The sequence below is a fragment of the Oreochromis niloticus genome, linkage group LG3 (genome assembly GCF_001858045.2).
Source record: "Oreochromis niloticus isolate F11D_XX linkage group LG3, O_niloticus_UMD_NMBU, whole genome shotgun sequence".
Taxonomy (NCBI): domain Eukaryota; kingdom Metazoa; phylum Chordata; class Actinopteri; order Cichliformes; family Cichlidae; genus Oreochromis; species Oreochromis niloticus.
In genome coordinates, this window is record NC_031967.2 from 37,149,986 (window position 1) to 37,163,112 (window position 13,127).

General features: G+C 38.5%; 1 long non-coding RNA gene across 1 annotated transcript; it reads right to left on the reverse strand.

The window, feature by feature from the left end:
• Positions 1-4,804: 4,804 nt before the first annotated feature.
• Positions 4,805-11,406, reverse strand: LOC106099018 (uncharacterized). The gene is made up of 6 exons (XR_002058333.2): positions 11,093-11,406; positions 6,473-6,538; positions 6,340-6,378; positions 5,958-6,113; positions 5,267-5,359; positions 4,805-4,967 (listed from the first exon to the last, which is right to left on the reverse strand). It is a non-coding gene; the product is annotated as an uncharacterized LOC106099018 (long non-coding RNA).
• Between the last annotated feature and the right edge of the window lie 1,721 nt (positions 11,407-13,127).

Consider the following 13,127-nt stretch of genomic DNA (forward strand, 5'->3'; position numbering starts at 1 on the left):
TTAGAAAACATAAAAATAAAAGAGACTGTTATTACTCTGCAAGCCAGTAGCATGAGTGACGCGAGGTCCTGTTCCCTGTTCGACGCAGCTTCATTCAGAAGGGTTCCTGTGCTGTCATCTCCATGGACCGGCTCTATGTGGACAGACAGCTCTACTGCGACCCCAGCCCCACTCTGTGGTTGCATTGATTTCAGTCCAGATAAGAATCTGTTATATTTTTCTTGTTTTTCTTTCACACTCTCTTGCATTAACATCTGTTTAACATATTAATATCAATTTGCTAATTCAGTGGGATGTCATAGCAGATAAAACACAGTCACCCTCCGTTAAAGCGTTAATTGCAATGTTTCCTTGTATGTCCAGTTTTCTCTTTCATCCCTCCCGCTCACCCTTTTCCTTGGTTTTCTTCTTTGCATTTTGTGTTGATGAAACGTGACTAAAACATGTTTAGATGAAGTAAGTTGAACTCCTGGAATATTTTAATCGTTCACGATTTTGTCATTTTATTCCAAAACTATTTAATAGCTTTTACCCCAATACTACTTGGTCACTTAAATACTACATGTTATCTTCATATTACATAATGTTCAACAAAGTCTAGAGTCTGGGTAACATAAAATTTAGATGGATTTACAACAACTACCATCCTCCTATCTTTATCCGAGTTGGAGGGGGGGCTGGGGCATAACCCTGAAGTGATAGATTTAAGAGGCAGAGTACATCCTGGACAGCTCACCAGTCTATCACATGGAGACAAACAACCATTCATGGGCAATTTAGAATCACCAATTAACCTAACTCTAATAATTGCATGATTTTTAACTGTGGGAGAAAACCAGAATACCCAGAGAGAACTCAGTGTAAACTAGCCAGATTGCAGAGTTGAACCCAGGATCTTCCTGCTGTGAGGCGACAGCACAAACCACCACACCACTAATCCAAGATTGACAACAGTAGGAAAGCTATGATAAACCAAAATAAATAGTGATAGCTACATGTGGTGTGTAGTTGTCTGCCTCTTATAACTCCGGTGATTTTTCTGCAGTTTGAAATCTCTTCTTGTGTGATCTTGTGAATTTCTTGAGTCCAGCAACTAACCACCCTTACTAGACTGTATCATGTCATCTCAAAAAGAACAAATTAAGTTGTTGAATTTCATACAAATCCTACATGATTTAATTACGTTCACCATAGAAACATGAAATTATTTTGTTCAAATTACAAGTTAGACTATTGTAAATGTAACAACCACCCAGCAGCCTTTCCTTTTTTCAGTATACTGAAAAAAGGAAAGGCAGGTCGACTTGACTGAGATGCCTTTACATCCAACAACACTCAAAAAAATGAAACGTTGACTTTAATTAAAATTATTTTGTCAACAGGTTCCACGAAATTGCATTGTGTTAGTTTAAAGCAAAAATCTTTAGTTCATCTAATTTTAAAAAACTACTTAAGATTAACAAGAGATATTTAAGACTAACTAAATCAAGTTATGTTGTACGAACATAAATGATATATTTACAGGTTAGATAGTTTAGATTAGTTACTTCAACACATTTCTTATTTGTGGCAGTAAAATGTTAAATTTAAGTTAGATTAATTCAAATATTATATTTTCAGCCACCTTGTGCTTTACTAATTAGTTTTACATAAATCTATTTTGTCAACAGGTTCCACACAAATGAATTAAGTACATCCAACTTATTTTTTTTAAATTTTTTTTATTGCCAACACGTTCAGTGAGCATTTGTGTAAACCCAGTCCGAAACAAAACACAACAGCTCATTAGGGTCAGTAACTAACAGTATGTAGACAGATGCAACATCAAGACTTTAAATTAAATGTCTGTAAATGCCAGAAATAGGAGAAAAAAACATTGAAGACCACATAACATGTTGATAAGATGACATTTGAGTTATGCACATGTGATGCTAGTAAGGTCTGTGGAGTGTTTGTTTCTTTAAGTGTCTAAAATGAATAGCAAAGTTGCTATTTGCAATGATTGCTTAGGGTCAGTCCAGTAACAAAACGCCAATGAAGTGCTTTCCTTTAACAATGCAAAGTGAAGTGTCCACCTCCACAGCCACAATTAAAAAAATTAATGTTGTAATAATAATAATAATAATAATAATAATAATAATGATAATAATAAATAGTCCACTGATATTAGCAATCACAGAAAATTATATCACCATCCCAAATAAAACTTTAATAAAACATGCCAGCATTATTGTCTAACAATAAAACAGCTTGTCAGCGTTCAGTTTTTTTGCAACAGCACAACAGTAACCATTTAACACTTGCCACTGTCAATGTTTATTTTACCAGTGTTTGGGCAAAAAACTTGGGTTGTAAACATTTTAACATGGAAACAATTGTTCGTCTTTAAAAGTCCGCAAAATATACATTCATCCTGCATTCCTAACTTATCCTTATTCTTAGTATGTATTGCAATTACCTTTACAATGCACACAATGTAACACAAACAGAATATGAACATATTTCCACCTCATAACAATATGCCTTGAACGCTAATATACACACCACCCTTCAACATTTCTGGTGCAGTATCATCTCTCAATTAAATCCTTTAAATCTCAATACTTTTGATTGTCTCTTACTAGCCCCCCCCATTAAGAGTGCACATGCAGAGTCCATGTCTTCCAGGTCATGCAGAACACCCTAGATCAGGGGTCGGCAACCCTAGGCACGCGTGCCACTGTTGGCACGCGAAGGGTTAACTGATGGCACGCACGACCATAGCTGGACTGGACATCGGGCATACCGGACATTTGCTCGGTGGCCCGATGATTTATTTTTTTATTTTTTTTTTGGGTGGTGGACTGACCAGACGCTGGTCGGTCTGTAAAAATAACTCAGTTGTTTGGTGGTGGCCATGGCGGAGCTTCCACAGATTCAGTAAAATTAACAAGTGGTGGAGGCCAGCAGGTGGATGAGGGAAGGGGAGGCAGGAGGAGGAGAGACCCGAGGCGGCCGCCGGTCGGAGCGTCAGGTGAACTTCAGGTAAGAAGTTATGACCTGCAGTCTATCTGGGTCAGATATAAACCAAGTTTAGGTGGAGTTTATTTTCGTTGTGCTGACTTTTTACAGTCAGTTACAATAACTCGTACTGCGTGCTAGCTAGCATGACGGAATTTATATACTGCTGGGCGGGTGCTATGATTTTATTGATAGTGAACTTTATTTTATTCATAAGGTTAGTTAGTAGAGTTGCCAACCGTCCCGTACAAACGGAATCGTCCCGCATTCAGAGAAATTATTACGCGTTTCGTGTTGAGCTGAGAAAAACACAGTTTGTCCCGGACTTCAGCCAGGATGGAAAAAGACACAAAGCTGGAGTTATTCTGTGTCTTTGCTGCACAGCTGCCTCTTCTTCTCTCATTCTCTCCCCTCCCTTTCCTGTTGCTACTTCAATCATGAAACTGATCAATGATCAGCTGATCAGCTTTTCTCTCTTGTTTGTTTATCGCCCACTTTGCGCCAGAAAGAGGAAACCGCTGGATGTCGCACTAAACAACAGCAGCACGTTTAAGCTTGATCAGCTGTTGTTAGAATTTATTTAATATTAATTTCTAGTATCAGCTGATGTTTGCTGGAGCCACAGCTGTAAAGCTGCTGGTCATGATGGTTTGTATATCTGGTAAGAGGGAAACGTGAAGATGAAACCAGGAGATGTCCTTACTGAATCATCAGAGCTGAACAGGTGATGGAGAAACAGGTTTACCTTTTAGGTGACATGAATGAGTTGAAGGGAAGTTATGAACTGTTTCTGAGAGACAAATAACACCAGGATCCTTTTCTATGTAACTGACAGCTGGTAACTGTGCAGGGGCGGGTCTAGCAAAGTTTTGCCAGGGGGGCAGGTAGGGCATTAACAGGGAAAGGGGGGCACAAAGAAATACTTTCTTATTCTCATTTAAAATGTCTGGCTGTTATTAAATAATTATCTGAAGCTTACAACCAAAGTTTTTATCTGACGTAAAATGAATAGAAATCATACATTTACCAACAAGACAGTGTACATCACTGTCACAACAGCGTTTGTTTTCATTCAAAGGCTTTATGGCTTTAATATCTGGGGGGCCGGTCTTTAGTCAAAATACATCCATAGACTCGAGACACAATGCATTTTTGGGACTTTCAGGTGTATGGACCAATGTTTTATTTTCTGATCAAACCAGAAATCTTTAATGAGCAGCTAGATTTCTCTTGCATTAACTGGCTGAGTTAATGCCAGTTAATGCGACATCAAAGCAGCTAGAATCCACAGCTGTGCGTGTTTATGGAGCTGCATTGTCACCTGCTGGACATCACTCCCTGACAAGTTTAACTGTCTTCAGAACACTGCAGAGGCCTTATTGACAGTATTTGGCTCTACATATCTGTGTGAGCAGATTTTCTCTCACATGAGTGTCCTCAGGTAGCCGTCTGAATGCTGGACACTCGGAGACCTGTGTCTCTGAGTGGGAGACCAGAGATCACATTAACATGTGTATCTCTGTATTAACAAACATGCTATATTGGCCCAGTTTATTTTTCTTATCATTGTTGTGAGGAGACCATAAATAGCATTTGTATTTTCTGTTGTACAGTTCATTTGCTGTTATGGAGTTCTGTTATGAATAAAAAGTGTCTTTTTTTTGTTTCAAAATAGCTGATAACTATTCGCTGATAGCTGCCAGTATTTGCAAACAAATATAATTCTATAAAGTGGTTCTATATAGTGTTTAACTGTTCATATAGAGCGTTATTAAATTTATTGCTAAAGCAATCATATGGCACATTGACTTCTGAGGAAATTTTAAATGGCACTCGCCATCAGAAAGGTTGCCTACCCCTGCCGTAGATGGTTATAGCCACATCGGCTGGAGGAGTGCTGGCATCAGCTCTTTCGATGGTAAAGATAGCAAGGGTGATTTGTTCCAGCTCCCTCTGAACAGCTGTAGCTTAGACACAAAAAGATAGAAAAATGGCATCCAGTTTAAAAAAAAAAACAGCCTAAGCTACCCTTTAATGAAGTAAACACAATATTAGGAACATGCACCCCAGTGCGCCACTATTTTAGACTACAGATTCAACAATAAATATAAATAGTATGGGTATACAAGAAGATTCCCCAAAACATTTAAACAGGTTCCATGCAAATTACAACAACAACAACAACACTACAACAACAACATGCAACAACATTAGTTATTCAAAATTTGGTTTAATACAGATAAAAAACTAAACTAAAATTACCAACCAATTATTCTTTGAAGAGGATGCTTGGGTCTTCATTCAGGTAAAAAGGTAGTGCCCTGAGGACACACTCCCTCCCCTTTTCAATAGTTTGCTTCTGTAGAGAGTGGCAGAGATACAGGAAGAGAAAACAGAAATACTTTAGGATGACACAAACTCACATTATACGCAAAATGAATGACATATCCACTGCACAGATAGACATGTACACAAGACCAACTAATCATCACATGGACATGAATAGTTTGTTAACATGTTATTTTCTGTGATATCACGAGAGTTCTTTTGCCCGCGAAGGTTTTTTGGTTAGTGTGGAAAAAATGGAGTAACGAATAAAGCGCTTGGAATGAGACTAAGACGTTGTGTCTTCTGAGTTAACAAGTTAACCTGTTGGGTAGGGTTTCCACCACATTATATATGTCCATAATAGAGGTAAAGACAAACTAATACATCATCTTTTTTGCATTCAAAAACTGATCTTTAACATAAAAACATTCACTTATGGTTTAACCCGAAATTGAGGGATCAGATTTTACTTATGTTTAGGTAATTTTAATTTTCCAAAGTTTTGAGTACCAAACTTTGTCTTGCTTAATATAAATGTAAGTACACTGTGCAGCTACCATACACTAGCTGTTTAAATTTGAAAGTGATCTTATTAGCCATAATATTTTGCTACCAACAGAATAACGCACCTTTGTGGCTGGGGCCAAAGTTTGTCTAATTTTCTTCACTGCAGCGCCTCCTTTTTTCTTGAAGACTTTTATGAGCTGGTCAGTGTATTGGTCAAGTTGTGCAAAAAGCCTTGGAACAAGTGGAGCAGTAGTAATCCTCACAAATTCTGCTTCCACCTGAAAACATGTCAACAAACACAACATACTGTACTGTAAATATATGTAACTATATGTACACATATACATACTTTATAACTAAAACTAATGTAGAAAGACCTCATTAAAGCTATAATTTTAACACAAACATTTACACAAAATGCTAATGGAGCCATTACAGCTTTTATTGTTATTTATCAAGTTCCAAAAAATATTGATCACAGCTGATCTAAAAAGAATTTCATACCTCAGGCCTTTGAACTGCAACCTTTACAATGGTTCAGATCTGGAGAAGAAATAACAGGGGCATGGGATGGGTCACTAAAGAAAACTTAACTTATAAAACAGTTTTGTTTTTAAAAGTATAACAGTTCACATACCACATACAAGCTCAGCAGTACCACATACACCACATCAGTATAGGAGGGAGCAGGTAAAGGCAGGATCTGAAATTTATAAAGTAAAACAAGAAATTCATTACTTAATTTCAAGAAGCAAATTATTGATTGTATTACAACTAAATAAAATACTACTCAGAAGAAAAGAGATTGACACTGCTGTGCTAACTTTCTATAGAAGCAATTATCACCAGGTCTGTCCACCTCCATTGTCTGTCCACTCATATGTCGTGAATAATTTTATTAAAAAAATTAAGTGTGTGATTGAACAAACTGTAATTTATGACTATGTTGATATGTATAACTCTGCTAGGAAACATGCTGTATTTATAGACCATTTTTACATAATACAGATTACTGACAGAGCATAACAATTGTGTCACAGTGGCTTTCGCCCTCGACTTTTTGGATTTTAAATGTCACTTTATGCTATCCTTGCTATCCTATTCGATATTTATGACTCTCGGATTACAGTAAAAGAATCCCAAGAAAGCAAATGAAAAAATAACCCCATGAACCCCTGTAGCTAATCCCTTAATAAAACAAAAAACAATAAAAATGTTTCTTACACAGTCCACAAAATAAGCATGTCCAGGACCCAGTAAAACTAACGTAGAACAAGCGCATATAACATGTCTTGTAAGACAAACGCAAAATATAACCATGCTCGACATGTAGATACTAAACAACATAGTCAAAGAAAAAAGTGGTCTTACCTAGTGATGTGTCCTGTGTGTCGAAGTGTCGAAGCGTCGAATCGTGCTTCGGGTAATCTCGGGGACGTTTTTGTGAAGCGCGTTTCGAGGCTTGCTTTGATTACGTATGCAGTGACGTTCGAGGCCTCGCGGGCAGCACGTACCACGTGACTGATTCAGGGAATGATTCACCGGTTCGCGCCAGATTCGAAATAAAATGGGCAGCAAACACAGCTGATTTCCCATCACGCTGTGTTGTGGAATTGGATTATGTACGTGTTACTTGAGCATTTCTTCTCAAGTAACAAGGCAAGGAAGAAATTTTTTTTATTTCATCTCTCCTAATAAAGTATGCACACAGTAATAAATATCACAAATGATAAGCACCATAATATAAATAAACAACACTACAGATCCTATAATCTGATTTCTGTCTTTAGTTTATTAAAAAGTGAAGCACCAAACACTAGTTTGTGTCATTATCCAGATGTACATAAGCATGATTACAGTTACTAGGAGCAGGTTTTGATTATCCATTAAAATCGATTCTTGTTTGGATAACGTGATATTGATTCATTAAAATCTTGAATCGATTTCTAATATAAATATTACTATATTTCAACAACCACCAAACAGCTAAAACAGTAAATGAGCACCGATTGTGCACAAAGACGTAAACACAGACCCGCTGACGGATCAGAATCAGTGAGATGTGACTTTCTCACCCGACGGCACGGACACGGTCGGGGCTGAAAGCCGACAGCTCACTGATTCTGATCCGTCGGCGGGTCCGTGCTTCGTGTTTACGCCTTTTTTGCGCTGATTCTGAAGCTGCAGGTTTTATTTCCCTTCAAACAATATTGACCGAACCAGCAGCAAAAGAAGATCCAAACTACGCTTCACATAAACATCGTCATGAATTTCCTCTGACTTTTGCTGTTTTGCTTTCACCAGGATAAAATCACACTTCATGTACAGCTCTCTCTCTCTCTCTCTCACACACAGTGGCGTGTCTAGAAAATTTTTGTTGGGGGGGCCAGGTAGGGGCACAGATTTGGAGAAGGGTGGCAGATGTAATTGCCAGATAATGTCAAAAAAATTCTACCAACAGTTAACCATCATTCAATAACCCTATAAACCTAATAACTGAATTTGCTTTTGACTCTTATTAGAATGAGGTTTTAACCACTACGGTGCAGCAATATTTGCATAGTATTTTTACTGACATATAGTGCACGTATGTTTTGGGCAAAAACATTTTTAAATATTAAAATACGAACATTTTTATACAATTGGCAAATTAGCCAATGCAAAACTTTATCTGCCTATTAAAAAAAGAAGATAATCTTCTCACAAACTGGTGTTTGATTTTGAAACAGGAAAAAAGTGGGGAAACAAATGAAAAGACTAACATTTAAATGAAACCTGAAAGCAAGTAAATACTTTCTACGCTGCCTTATGATAAACTTTGGTAATATTGATGTATAAAGAACAACACTGGCTGATGATAAAATACAGTCAGCTGGCATGATGACACTGCCAGTATTAACCTGCAGGCTGGACTGGAACGCAAAATCGGGCATTTTGACCAGAGACCGGCCCACCAGGTATTAAAGCCATAAAGCCTTTGAATGAAAACAAATGCTGTGGTGACAGTGATGTACACTGTCGTGTTGGTATATGTATGATTTCTATCAATTTTACATCAGATAAAAACTTTGTTCGCAAGATTCAGATAATTATTTAATAAAAGCTAGATATTTTAAATGAGAATAAGAAAGAAAAGTATTTCTTTGTGCCCACCTTTCCCTGTTAATGCCCCACCTGGCCCCCTGGCATAACTTTGCTAGATCCGCCCCTGCACAGTTACCAGCTGTCAGCTACATAAAAAAGGATCCTGGTGTTATTTGTCTCTCAGAAACAGTTCATAACTTCCCTTCAACTCATTCTTGTCACCTACAAGGTAAACCTGTTTCTCCATCATCTGCTCAGCTCTGATGATTCAGTAAGGACATCTCCTGGTTTCATCTTCATGTTTCCCTCTCACCACATATCCAAACCGACATCATGACCAGCAGCTTTACAGCTGTGGCTCCAGCAAACATCAGCTGATACTAGAAATTAATATTAAATAAATTCTAACAACAGCTGATCAAGCTTAAACGTGCTGCTGTTGTTTAGCACGACATCCGCTAGTTTCCTCTTTCTGGTGCAAAGTGGGCGATAAATAAACAAGAGAGAAAAGCCGATCAGCTGATCATTGATCAGTTTCATGATTGAAGTAGCAACAGGAGAGGGAGGGGAGAGAATGAGAGAAGAAGAGGCAGCTGTGCAGCATAAAGATGCGGAATAACCCCAGCTTTGTGTCTTTTTTCATTATAGCTAAAATCCGGGACAAACTGCGTCTCTTCTCAGCTCAATACAAAACCTGTAATATTTTCTCTGAATGAGGGACCATTCCATTTTTTAAGGAGCGGTTGGCAACTCTACTAACTAAACTTATGAATAAAATAAAGTTCACTATCAGTAACATCATAGCACCCACCCAGCTGTATAGAAACTGTGTCATGCTAGCTAGCACGCAGTATGAGTTATTGTAACTGACTGTAAAAAGTCAGCACAACGAAAATAAACTCCACCTAAACTTGGTTTTTATCTGACCCAGATAGACTGCAGGTCATAACTTCTTACCTGAAGTTCAGTTCACCTGACACTCGGACCGGCGGCCGCCTCGGGTCTCTCCTCCTCCTGCCTCCCCTTCACGCATCCACCTGCTAGCCGCTGTGGAAGCTCCGCCATGCTCGATGGCCAGTCCAGCTATGTTAAACTGTTAATCTTTAGCCGAAAAACTTTTTTCTGCGGTGCCTCTTTCTTGCTTGGCTCTCCTACCTTTGCTAACACGATGCTCATAGCGCAGAAGCCGATGCTGCATTCACTTACACTCGGATATCTGAGCTTCACTGTGAAAACATAATCGTACATTTGATTTTTCATTGGATTTTATTGTTTTGGCTTCGGGGTGGCACCTGGGGTGGCCAGTCTGGTTGGGGGGTGGCCTGTGCCCCCCAGGCCACCCCGCTGGACACGCCACAGCTCACACACACACACACACACACACACACACACACACACACACAGTATACTTCAAAAACAGTTTCCCGTCTAAAAATTTGTTTTCTGCATTATTCGCTTGTTTGTTACGCACAAGTCTACCGTTGTTTACAGCGCTGTCGGCCGCTGTTTTTTCCCTTTTAAATACTTCCGAAAAGAAAACCTAATTTCTGCCGTTCATAAACAAATTTAAACTTTTTAACATTATGCAAAATTGTAAAACGCTATGGTGTGTCTCTAATAAAACCTCTGCAATTTGCTTTGCTTCAATTCAGCATCATCAGGTAATGTTAATGTGTTGATTAATGGTTTTCTTTCGGTTTTGATCTACTGCTGAATATTTTTCTGTTTTAGCCTCAGCTATGTTGACACAAAGGCATCTGCTGTGATGCTTACACATTAGATAAAGTCTTGAAAGTGGCAGCTTTCTTTTTATAGTTATAAAAATATGCAAATGTACTGATCTATGATCTGAATTAAAGTATTGACTGACTGTCTGAGGCTAACAGTTACACAATCATACCAAAACTCTGTCCTGATAGTTTCCACTTTCTCTTTTGTATCACACATACTGAGACAATATTCGGGATAAATAACCATGAAAACAATTTATTTATTCAGTTTAGAGGTTTACACATCACATCATTATAATCACAGAGCCCGCTTCACTTGAATTGTCCACTTGGTGGCGCAGTAGAGGAAATGAATCATCACAATGCTTCGAACCATGAGTCGACCAATTGGGTGGAAAGCTTCAGTTCATCATGAGGCTTCATCTCACCATCACTAGTCTTACCTCTCAAAGAAACAGCAGCTTGGCGCCAAAACAACGTTTTTGAGTTAAATTTGAAGTCTTGCGCATGAGCAGGCCCAAGCCGTGAAACCTTCTTGTTCTTCGCGGTTTCATTACAACTGTTTTTGCATTACTGCCACCTTGTGGATATACAAAGTATATCGATCCTAATTGACTTAACTTAAATGTTATGCCATCAAGTAACACATTAGTATTATGTACAGTGAATAATAGACACAATTACGTAGACTTGATTAGAAAAACATATGTTAACTTAACAAAAACATATATTTTAAGTAAAATGAAAATAAATAATTAATATACACTGAGCAATCCACCTCATTCATTTTTTTGAGTGAATGTTGGCCAAAGTGCTACAAAAGCTACAAGTGCTACAAATATAAAACAAAAGAGAAAACAATTAAATTACTTATAGAATACCCTAAAAATTAAAAAATAATGTAATTAATAACAAACAGATTAAGAGACATCAACAAGTCCTGCTGTGCTGAAAGCCAAGGTAAATAAATATGTTTTAAGACGTGATTTAAAAACAAATAAGGACGGTGCCTGTCTAACATGTAAAGGCAACTCATTCCACAATTTTGGTGCTGCCACAGCAAACGCCCGATCCCCTCTGAGCTTGCAATTAGTCCTGGGCACACTCAGGAGGAGCTGGTCTGCCAACCTGAGGGACCGTGAAGGTATGTAGTATGGATGAAGAAGCTCATAGAGGTACAGAGGGGCAGTATTGGAAAAAAAAATTTAAAAACAAATAAAAGCAGCTTAAAATAGATCCTAAAATGGACGGGCAGCCAATGAGGTGAATATAGAACTGGGGTGATATGCTCACATCTACGAGTGCCAGTTAAAAGACGTGCAGCAGCATTCTGAACTAGCTGCTGTTGAAAAGCAGAAGATCGACTCACCCCATTAGAAAGGCTATTACAGTAATCCAGCTGAACGGTTACAAAGGCATGGATTACTGTTTCAAATTGCTGCCGTGCAAGAAAGTACTTAAATGACCTTGTAGTACCATATCACCCTATTAGGGCACTTTGCTCTCGCACTGCAGGCCTACTTGTTGTTCCTAGAGTATTTAAAAGTAGAACGGGAGGCAGAGCCTTCAGTTTTCAGGCCCCTCTTCTGTGGAACCACCTTCCAGTTTGGATTCGGGAGACAGACACTATCTCTACTTTCAAGATTAGGCTTAAAACTTTCCTTTTTGCTAAAGCATATAGTTAGGGCTGGACCAGGTGACCCTGAATCCTCCCTTAGTTATGCTGCAATAGACGTAGGCTGCTGGGGATTCCCATGATGCATTAAGTTTTTCCTTTCCAGTCACCTTTCTCAGTCACTGTGTTAATAGACCTCTCTGCATTGAATCATATCTGTTATTAATCTCTGTCTCTCTTCCACAGCATGTCTTTCATCCTGTTTTCCTTCTCTCACCCCAACCGGTCGCAGCAGATGGCCCCGCCCCTCCCTGAGCCTGGTTCTGCCGGAGGTTTCTTCCTGTTAAAAGGGAGTTTTTCCTTCCCACTGTTGTCAAAGTGCTTGCTCATAGGGGGTCATATGATTGTTGGGTTTTTCTCTGTATTTATTATTGTAGGATCTACTGTACAATATAAAGCGCCTTGAGGCGACTGTCTTTGTGATTTGGCGCTATATAAATAAAATTGAATTGAATTTAGAACTACAAGTTAAAAAAGAACTAACATAAATAAAATACACTTCAGCTAAATACTTCTAATTTATTTTCCCAAACCACGTGGAGCCACACTATAAGGACTAAAACGCCGCAGCCGCAGGTTGCCGACCCCTGACTTAGGAGTAGGAGTAGTGTTTGGTTGACTAGTAGGTGTTGGTTCAGGTGTAGTAGTTTGTGGACTAATAGGAGGTGTTGTCACAGATCATGTGATTAATAACTTGGTAAAATAAATCAAGCTAAAGTATTAAAGAATAAAATTTGCATCAATTCATTAAACCACTTCTGGAACCTGAAACAAATGAGGACAAACGAGGAAGGCCTCCAATC